The following is a 9,676-nucleotide window of genomic DNA, read 5'->3' as shown; positions in this document are numbered from 1 at the left end:
CTTCTCTTTCGCTGTCAATGTCCTTTCTCTCTTCTGTCGCTTCTTTTCCGTCTCTTCTCCCTTCGTATCTTTCATCAACCCTTCGTCACCCCTTTTTGTCATTGTTGATGTCGCAAAGGTCAATCGTCTTTTGGTGATGTTTGTAGGTGGCATGGTTGGCTTTCCGCATGCGTGGTGGGATTATGTAGGTAGTGTGGTTTTTCGGTGGTCAAGGGTGGATTCAGAGCGGTTTTGGTGGATGTTGGGTTTTTCGGTGAAAATTATCAGTTGTGGTTGGGTGGTTTTTTGGGGTGGGGTGAATTTAGGGCGGTTTTGGCAGTTGGGAAGGTGGTTTTGGCCTGTGGGGTGTTTGTGGGAGTGATATGGGTGATCAAAGGGGGTTTCCCTTAACCTGTTTCTAAGTGGAGGGGAGGGTGGGGAATCAAATTAGAGGGATTTGGAGTAATGGAGAGGGGTAAGAGTGTTAATGAGCCAGGGTGACTCGCAAACTATTCGAGTTCGGCCCGGTCAAAACTTGGCTCGAGCGGGCTCGATTTGAGTTCAAGATCGGCTCGAGACTCTAATGAGCCGAGCCTGAGCTACCTTAAGTTCGGCTCGAAAGATGGGGAACAGGCTCGATAATTTTTTAATTACTGAAAATATTTCATTAATATTTAATGTAAGATAAAAAAAATTATTAATAACTATGATTAAAAGCAACCATGTTAGTATTCATAATATTTTCAACTATTAAGTTGTTTTAAACTTGAAAGATAGGTGTTCTTAATTGTTAGTACAAAACATAATCAAAATTCGTGCAGTACCTTAGTGCTTCAAATCACATGAAACTTTTACTAATATTAAGAAAAATATTAAAAAGGAACAAAGCAAAACTATCTAGTACCGTTGACTCAAAACTTTTTTTGCTAATATAATCTTCATCTTCAATAACCTGATTTCAGTACCAATACCTTTGACTCTTCAAAGCTTCTGCATAAATGGGAGCTACATTCACCAGAGAGTGGAGCTCCTCCTTGGCATCCTCTCGTCATCATCATTTCTTTTACTCTCTATGCAAACACGGATCCTCTGCTCTAAATTTGCTGGTAAAGCTTGGCGTCTCCTCAAATGTCAGTTCCCATTGCCTTCCATTGTTTCTTAATGACTTTTGGTGCCTTCTTCTCAAATTTTAAAGGTCCATTCATGAAGATGTTTTTGAATGTTCATAGTGTATTCACGACTCACGAGTAACAACCTCTTCTTTTTTACCCTTGGTTTGCTCCACCATTGTTGTTATTTTCTTGTTCTTCCTCCAAAAAATCTACCTTTTTATATTCATCAAAAAATAATCAGTCCATTAATTTCGAGTTTGTCATTAGATCTGCACAAAAAAAGGAAAGATTTCAAAGAGAGAGAAAAAGACCTTGGCAAGTTGGTAGCGGTAGCGCAACAGTATATGGAGATGAGCAGAGGGTGGGAAGAAACAAAGAGGAAGTGTTTTACAAGTTGAGCGTCCCACATCGCTGGTATAACATGAGGATGTGAGTTAAAAACTCTATAAAAGAAATCTTTAACACCTTAAATCTCTTTAGCAGGCTTGCTTATTGCTTGGACTTACAAATGTGGTTTGGGAACTGGGGTGGCGGATTAGGTGGTGAGCGTGGTTGATGGAGTCTGTAATACTTTGTATCTTTGATAATTAAATTTATAATTACGAAAATATAAAAAATAAAGTTGAAAGCATTTTAATATTATTTAGGGAAAAAATATATAATTTGGGTAAACCTACAGTTATAATGTAAATATACAACCTACTTTTGTACCTAATTATATTATAATTTGGTTTTGTTTATTTTCGAAATAAATAAAATAAGACATCGAATTTTGAGTTGGAAACAAATCCTATTAAACCAGAGTTTCTCATGCTATAAATAGGAGAGAAGAGAAAAAAAAAAATAGAACCTTTACTTCTTCATCAGTCATGAGTTTTTTTTACCCCAAAGAACTTTTTATCTCTCCTATTTCTTCTCTCCTGCGTGCCTTCCTTTCTTCTCCTCCTACGTGTTTCTTCCATCCTCAGTCCACCCTTGTTCTTTCTCGGCCTTCGAGCACTTGCACAGAGGTCGTGCCGCGCGCACCACCTATGGTCTGGGCTGGGTGTGAGTCGAGTGTGTGTTGGGAGTGCAAAGGAGTTCGCGGGTGGAGGTTTGTGCGTGTGTGGGCTCGAAGGTGCTGCTAAATGCGGGATGAGTCACGCAAGTGGTGTGGTAAAACTGGGTCGTGGGCACCGTTGCCAGAGTGGTGGTCGGCGTCAGTCGTCGGTGGTTATTTTCTCTCTTTTCTTCTTTAGGAAAAATTATATAATCTAATTTGTTATTCTTATGCATCTTTGATTAAGTTTTGTAAGTATAAGTAAAGTATAAAATTAGTAAAAGAAATCAGATTTATAATTATGTTGTAGTTCTTATGATAATTCTATTTTTTTCAAATCCGATTTTTGTAATACTTGTGTATATAATGGTTTAAGTTGGGTTTGTAACTAAAGTATAGTAAAAGTTAAACGAAATCATATTCTTGATTATACTATTAGTTCTTAGAATGATTTTAATTCTTAATTTTGATTTTATTACAATTATGTATATTTGTGTAAGTTTTAGGATTAAAAAACAAGTATAATATAAGTTACCAAAAATCAGATTTGCAAACATATAATTAAGTCCTAAATATGTTAGTTTCAATAAGGATTTTTTTGCCAATTGCAGCCTTTTGTAGTTGCGAGTTTGTTGATTGCATTCTATTCATTTCAAACTCTCCAATTGCAGCCTCGTAAATTCAAGGTACCTTTAAGTTGCAGCCCAATTTGGATTTGAGGCCAAAGATGACGTCATGGTTAACCATGGTTAACCTCCAACGGGAATTTTTGTCTCAACCCTTTTCCAAAACCCTCGATTTCTCTCTCTCTCTCCTCTGACTTTCAGTTTATTTACATTTATTTCCCTCGTTTTTTTTCTCTGTTTCTCTTCTCAACCATTAACACATTTGACATTGTTTTTCTCTCTCCTCTCCTTCAATTCAGTGCATTTTCATTTGATTTGTAGTGTTGTGCATCATAAGACAAGGTTAGTACAACTAAATTTTTGGTTTTTTTCCCTTTTTTTTTTTTGGTTCGGGATTTTCAGGGTTTTTTATTTCAAAATTTTTGGATGAAACAATTAGGGTTTGTTGATCTCAAAAATTAGGGTTTTTGATTTCAAAACCTAAATAAGTGCAATTGTAATCATGATTTGATACTTATGTGGCAGGAATTATGTTTAAGAAGGGTAGAGGTTGGAGTCAAGATGGTAAGAGGTGTAATTGTGGGCTGTACATTTCAAAAACGAGAGCTTTGGACTAAGGACAATCCGGAGAGAAGGTTTTATGCATGCCCAAACTATGATGCTGACACTAACACAATGGGATGCAATTACTTTAAGTGGATTGATGAGGAAGACCCAACAAATTGGCAGAGAGATGTAATATTAGGGATAATGAAAGATAAGAGACAACTAAGCAATAAAGTGGAGGTGCTCAAGAGGAAGCTGAAGGAATCAGTTGCACTTGGAAGGAAGAAGGACACAGACAAAATTATGTTGAAGATGAAGAGGACAAGGGTTAGTTCAGGATTGACATGTGAGGTTTGGGTAATATGTGCACTTTTGGCCATATTGTTGTTTTGTACTTTATCTTAACTTGAGATGTAATGGGGGGAGGGATTGTTAGTGTTATGATTTGTAAGAGCTTCCAATGCTGATTATCTAAGTTTGTAGTAAGTGAATTTGTAATGTAATGAATGAAATGGGAATGAAATAACATTTTGTGTTTGTTCAACCAAACTCCACTTGTGTGGAGCTTCTCGCAAAATTTTCAGTCATTGCCTCCTATTTTTGAAAATGCCAGCACGGAGAGGAGAGTGGAGAGATGAGAGGAGAGAAGAGAAAGAACATTGTGGTCCTAGAGAGAGAGGAGAGACAAAATGGAGGTCAGAGGAGAAAGAGGACAGAGAGCAACTGAAGGTCAGAGGAGAGAAAGAGAAATCGAGGGTTTTGGAAAAGGGTTGAGACAAAAAATCTCATTGGAGGTTAACCATGGTTAACCATGACGTTCTCTTTGGCCTCAAATCCAAATTGGGCTGCAACTTAAAGGTACCTTAAATTTATGATTTTGCAATTGGAGAGTTTGAAATGAATAAGCTGCAATTAACAAACTCGCAACTACAAAAGGCTGCAATTGACGAAAAGTCCATTCAATAAAGTTCATGAAAATAAAGTTTAAACAACAAGAATGTTTATTTTATTATTCGAAATACTAAGTTTTACATAGTTAGTCAAGCTGTTTTTTTTTTATTAATATCAAGGACTTAGCACTGAAATACTTTTCTTATTTCGATTAGGTCTCAATTGCATAAGCGGAATGTTTAAGTAGTCAGCAAAGATTCTCCGTTACTTACGTATACGTACTAGTTCAATTGGATGTGATAGTATCATGTCTAGGTTATGAAGTCTTTCATGGGAACCTAGAAAATGTGATAGGGAACAATTGTATGATTATGATTGATGAGATTGTTTAGTAACATGAAATCGATTGGAAATCTGTATGTATTTCCTGGTTTTATGACATGTGAATTGGGTTGCATTATTATTGGCATGCGTAATTCTATCGTATCACAAGCATGAAATGAATTGGAATCCTAAGATTTATTGTTGTAGCAAGGATGTTACAAGAGGTTGCCTAAACTAAAGAATTAAGCAATGTATCTAGGAAAGAACATTAAGTGATTATATGTTTAAAGTTATGTGAATGAATAACACTAAGAAGGATATTTGGCGATAAACTTATAGTTGGAATCCGTACAAGTAACACTAGTAGAATAAATGCTTATTGCTGCGGTCATTAAGTGGTCTATTGCGGCGGTTTTGGACGCAAATCAATTAAGGGCGCAACAATAGGTAATTAACCTATTGATGCGGTTTTTGACCACAACAATAGGCCAAGATATTGTTGCGGTTCCTAGCCAAAACCGCAACAATATGTTTATTTTTATTAGCCCAAAACCGCAACAATAGGTCCTGTTACAGGTAAAAAAATTTCTTTTTTTTTTGCATTTTGCAATTAAATTTGAAATATTAAAACCAGGCAACTAACCCATCCACTGTCCACCAAACTCCTAAACGAACTGAAGATGAAATAATATATGATCTCATTATAATATAGTAAGATAAAAAAAGCTAGTTACATAAATATTACAAAAGATCAAAAAGTAAAATGAAAAAGCAAAAATTAAAAAAACAAAAGTTACAACTAAATGACTAATTATAAAAAATATAATAAAAAAAAATATATACTAAAAAAAAAGAAACTGAAAATAAAAAAGAAATCTTGAAAAACAAAAACTACAAACAGATATTAAAAAAGGAAAAAAGAAACGAAAAAAATGGAAAACAAATACAAAAAAAAAAACAGAAAATTCTGAAAAAAAAGAAAAAAACCAAGAAATTCAGGTATTTTGCTTCGTCGGAGGTCGAAAATGGAGGTCAAATTGCTGCACGTTTCGCCATGGTGAGGGCGAAAGAGAGGGAGAAGAACCGGTTTCGCCATGGTGGTTTCATGTTGAACGAAGAGAGATCGAAGAATGAAGCACCATGGTGGTAGCGCCATGGTCGATTGAAGCGCGTTGCTTCGCCATCTTTAAACGATGACGAGCAAATCTCGAGACGAGCCAACGCCGGCGTGTGAGACGAACAAGCCACCAGTTCTTTAAAGACGTCAGCGGGAAGATGATGAACGAGGCGAGGAGATGTCGGCGTCAGAATTGCGAGGATGAGAGAGGTGTGAATTAAGAGGCGTGAGACAAAGTGAGGTGAGAACATGAGAGAGGAGAGAGGTGTGAAAAAGATGATGAGAGAGAATGAAAAAACCCTAGCTAGCGTGTAAGAGGCGCACATCAATGATGTTGAGGGTTAGAGCGATGGGCTTATAACCCTAGCATCTTTAAATACTTTTTAAGGACCCATTGTTGCGGTTTTTGGAAGGAAGCGCAGCAATATATTAAAATAATATTTTTTAATATTATTTTAATACATTTGCTGCGGTTATTGCCAGAAACCGCAGCAATATATTTGGTCAAATAGTCAAAAAAATTTCAAAAAAATTCCGTTGAAAGTTGAAACTATATTGCTGCGATTTTCGGCCGAAACCGCATCAATATGGTTATTTTATATTTTCCCTTTTTCTTTTTACGTGATATATTTCTGTGTATGGGTAATGTAATCCCCCATAATTTTAAAGAATTTTATAAATATATTTTATTATTCATATATTTATATTTAAACATAATTTAGTTTAAAATAATTTGACTATTTAAAAAGGTTGACTATTTTAAAAGTCAAAAGAAATTATTTTAAGGATTTAAGAAAGTAAAAAGTATTTTAATTACACATGCTTTGATAAATGTTTTAAATACTAATTTGATTTGGAAAAGAAGTCTAAGTGTACTTGGGGAACTTAAATTCTAAGTATATTAGGAAAGATGAGTCATATTGATGTTAGGAGTTCTAATTTATTTATTCTATTCATCATCAATTTTAATCGAGTCCAATCTCCTTTTCTGAAGCACAAAAGGAAGCCTCATTAGAAATATCCTAATACCCAATTATTTTACCCCACACAAGAATTATTTTCTCTCTCCTCTTCCTCAAACCACATGGCCAACATTCTTTCTCTCTCCCTTCTCACGTTTTTTTTTTCTTCTTCTTCCAAGTTTTCTTCTTCTTCAAGTAACGTTTCTTCCTCAACAAGAAACGTCACAAAACTTTCAACTTCCCGATTTGGTGCGTCGAGTGCTGCTGCTGTGTGTTCCTTACTTTCGACGCCTCCTTTGTTTCTTTTTTTTTTTTGTTGGTTAATTTCTTTTCTTTTTCCTCAAGATTTCATTAAAGACTGTGTTTTTATGATTTCTTTTAATGTTAATCTTGATTTTTGATTTTAATTTACTGTTTTAATAAATAATCTTGATTCATAAATAAGTGCAACACTTCTTGTTTTCACGTTTGCCAATGCATTATTTTAACCATTAATATCTTCAATTATCAATAAGTAAAAATTATAAAAAGTTGATATTAAAAAAATTCACATTCAAACGAATCTAACAAGATCCCACATGACTATATTTTTCCTAAAATGTAAAGTATCAGAGCTAATTAAAGATTAAACTGTGAATAGTAAACACTATGCAAATGTTGCACTTATTTAGAAATGGAGGAAGTATATTATAAGAATAAAAATTCAGATTTGTTTATTATTGTTAGATCGAAGTTTTAATCATTAAAGCATGAATGTTTAGGGTGTTAATTACTAGAAAACCATAGTAGCATGTTGTATACTATGAGATTGGTTGATTATGAATTTAATCATGTCTACATATGTTTAAAGAGGGTTTTATGATTTTTAAAGTTGCTGGAATTTCAGAAAGGAGTTTATTAATGGAGTTTTGAGGATTTTAATTACTAGTATGGTAGTACTATTCTAGGAATTAAAAGTAATTGAAGTTTTGATAGTAAAATCAACTTTTAAATATATTTAAAGGGGATTTTAAATATTTCAAAGTTGCTGTATTTTTATTTAAGAGTATTGATTTTAGTTTATATTGATTTCTAGGCGATAGTACTGTAGATACTTTTAAAGAATTAAAAGTGGCCGTCGACTAGTTTACACAAGGTACGTACATACCTGTGTGCTAGTCATGATTTAGAGAAAAATTAGTATTCATGTATAGGAACATTAAGTTCATATGTGATTTCTAGTATGATTGATTGTTACATGTTTTATGCCTGTGTGCAAGCATGTGATTTCGAGATTTATTATGAGTAAAGATTTGTCATGTTTGTATGGATTTATTGATGCAAGCAGTGATGGATAATTTATTAATTCACATGGGGAATAATATAGTTATAGAGATTGAATCATGTTATTGATGTGTTCCCTTATAAGTATTATTTTCATTACTTTATGAGGATTGCGGGCCTTATTTGGTAAGTTGATAAGTTATGTCTTTTAAAGATAAGTTTGATTGTTGGCTAGGTTCAACAAATAAGAAAGTTTGAGATTGAAAGAAAGTAAGTCTTGGGTTGTAAGTTGTGATCACTTATTAAATCCTAAGATAAAAGAAGTTCAGTTGTGCATGTTTGCTTTGTAGTTCCGTGTTGCTTGTATATGTGTCATAACAAGTAATAACTTGTAAAGAACGTAAAGTGTAACAAGGAATTTATAGACTTTAGACTACACGTCTAGAGTTGGACATTAGGAGTTGGAGTACATGGTGGTAGCCCATGGCTTTTTCTGGAGATGGATTGATCACCATCCCTATTTATAATTAGCAAAAGTTCCTCGATATCGCAGGTCAATCTGAAATGCGTTGTAGTGCCTAGTAGCACATGTATTCCGTCTTCCTAGGTGAAGGCATTAGTAGATAAGACAACTCAGGTCCAATAACTATTCCATTTGATTATTAAAAAGATGTTTAGAGTTTAGTTCAGTTAAAGTTATGTGCAGAAATGTTATATGATTATATTATTATTTATCCCTGCATGTTAGTTATTTAGTATCATGTTAGGAATGCTTATATTTTTATATGTAGTACTCAGCTTCGCTGATTACGTGCTTTGTTTGTGATTGTGATCACGACTTTGCCTTATTGATCCTGTGATGACCCATTTTGGTGAGCAGATTCATCAAAACATTGACATTACAGGTTCGCAGATGTGCATCATTGGGAATCTGGAATGGAGAGGATATGTAAATAGTATTTTTTTATTTTCTGCATTAGTAGGAACATTAAATATTTAAGTTTATTTGAATAAGACTCATTTAGATTTGTTGATTTCTAAATACTTATTATTTATTTATTTATAATAAAAGGTTAAAGTTTAGTTATATGTATTTCGCTGCAAAATTCTGAATAAGCCGATACGTTATCACACGGGCGATAATAGTTGGGTAATTCTCTACTTTTATATTATAAAGGTATTTTTGAAAAGAGAGAATTATCGGGGTGTTACAGGTAAAACATCAACAATATCACTGCAGCAATAATCAATTATTCTAGTAGTGTAATGAACAATCAGGGGAGTGTCGGACTTGTTCTACACTCCTACGCAGACCTACTGTGAAGACAATAGTCTCCTTATAAATTTTGATAACTCAAGTAGGCGTAAGTTTCCGTACGATCTTGGGGGTATGTATACTAAGGTGATGGGTGTGAAGCGGAATAAAAACGCATTTGTATTCCATCTAATAGACCAAGTTGTCTATTAAGTTAAGTAGCCCGTATGATTCTAGGAAGATGACGGTGCGTGTTCGTTGCCATTTAAATTATACTGGTAATAAAATGTAATATTCTCATAGTATCATGTCTAGGAACGATTCTTATTATTTTGATTATGCTTGGTATATTATGTCATTGTTTAAGTACGTACTCAACATAACTGATTGTTTGTTATTTGTGTTTGTTTGTTGACATGTGAATATGTGATGAACCATTGATATTTAATAGGGAGCAGATTAGGTTTGTTGTGGATGCTGCATGAGTACGGGCATAGGGAGATACTCTTTGTTTCTAAACTTTTAAAGTGTTTTATTGAACCTTCTAGAGTTTGTTTATAAA

General features: G+C 34.0%; 1 long non-coding RNA gene across 1 annotated transcript; it reads right to left on the bottom strand.

Annotated features, from left to right (window-relative positions):
- Window positions 1-689: 689 nt before the first annotated feature.
- On the bottom strand, window positions 690-1,650 carry LOC109133862 (uncharacterized). The gene is made up of 2 exons (XR_002039081.2): window positions 1,403-1,650; window positions 690-1,304 (listed from the first exon to the last, which is right to left on the bottom strand). It is a non-coding gene; the product is annotated as an uncharacterized LOC109133862 (long non-coding RNA).
- Between the last annotated feature and the right edge of the window lie 8,026 nt (window positions 1,651-9,676).

This window comes from Beta vulgaris, chromosome 8, assembly GCF_026745355.1.
Source record: "Beta vulgaris subsp. vulgaris cultivar EL10 chromosome 8, EL10.2, whole genome shotgun sequence".
Taxonomy (NCBI): Eukaryota; Viridiplantae; Streptophyta; class Magnoliopsida; order Caryophyllales; family Amaranthaceae; genus Beta; species Beta vulgaris.
Note: the sequence above shows the minus strand (reverse complement) of the source record. Positions and strands in the feature narration are given on the sequence as shown.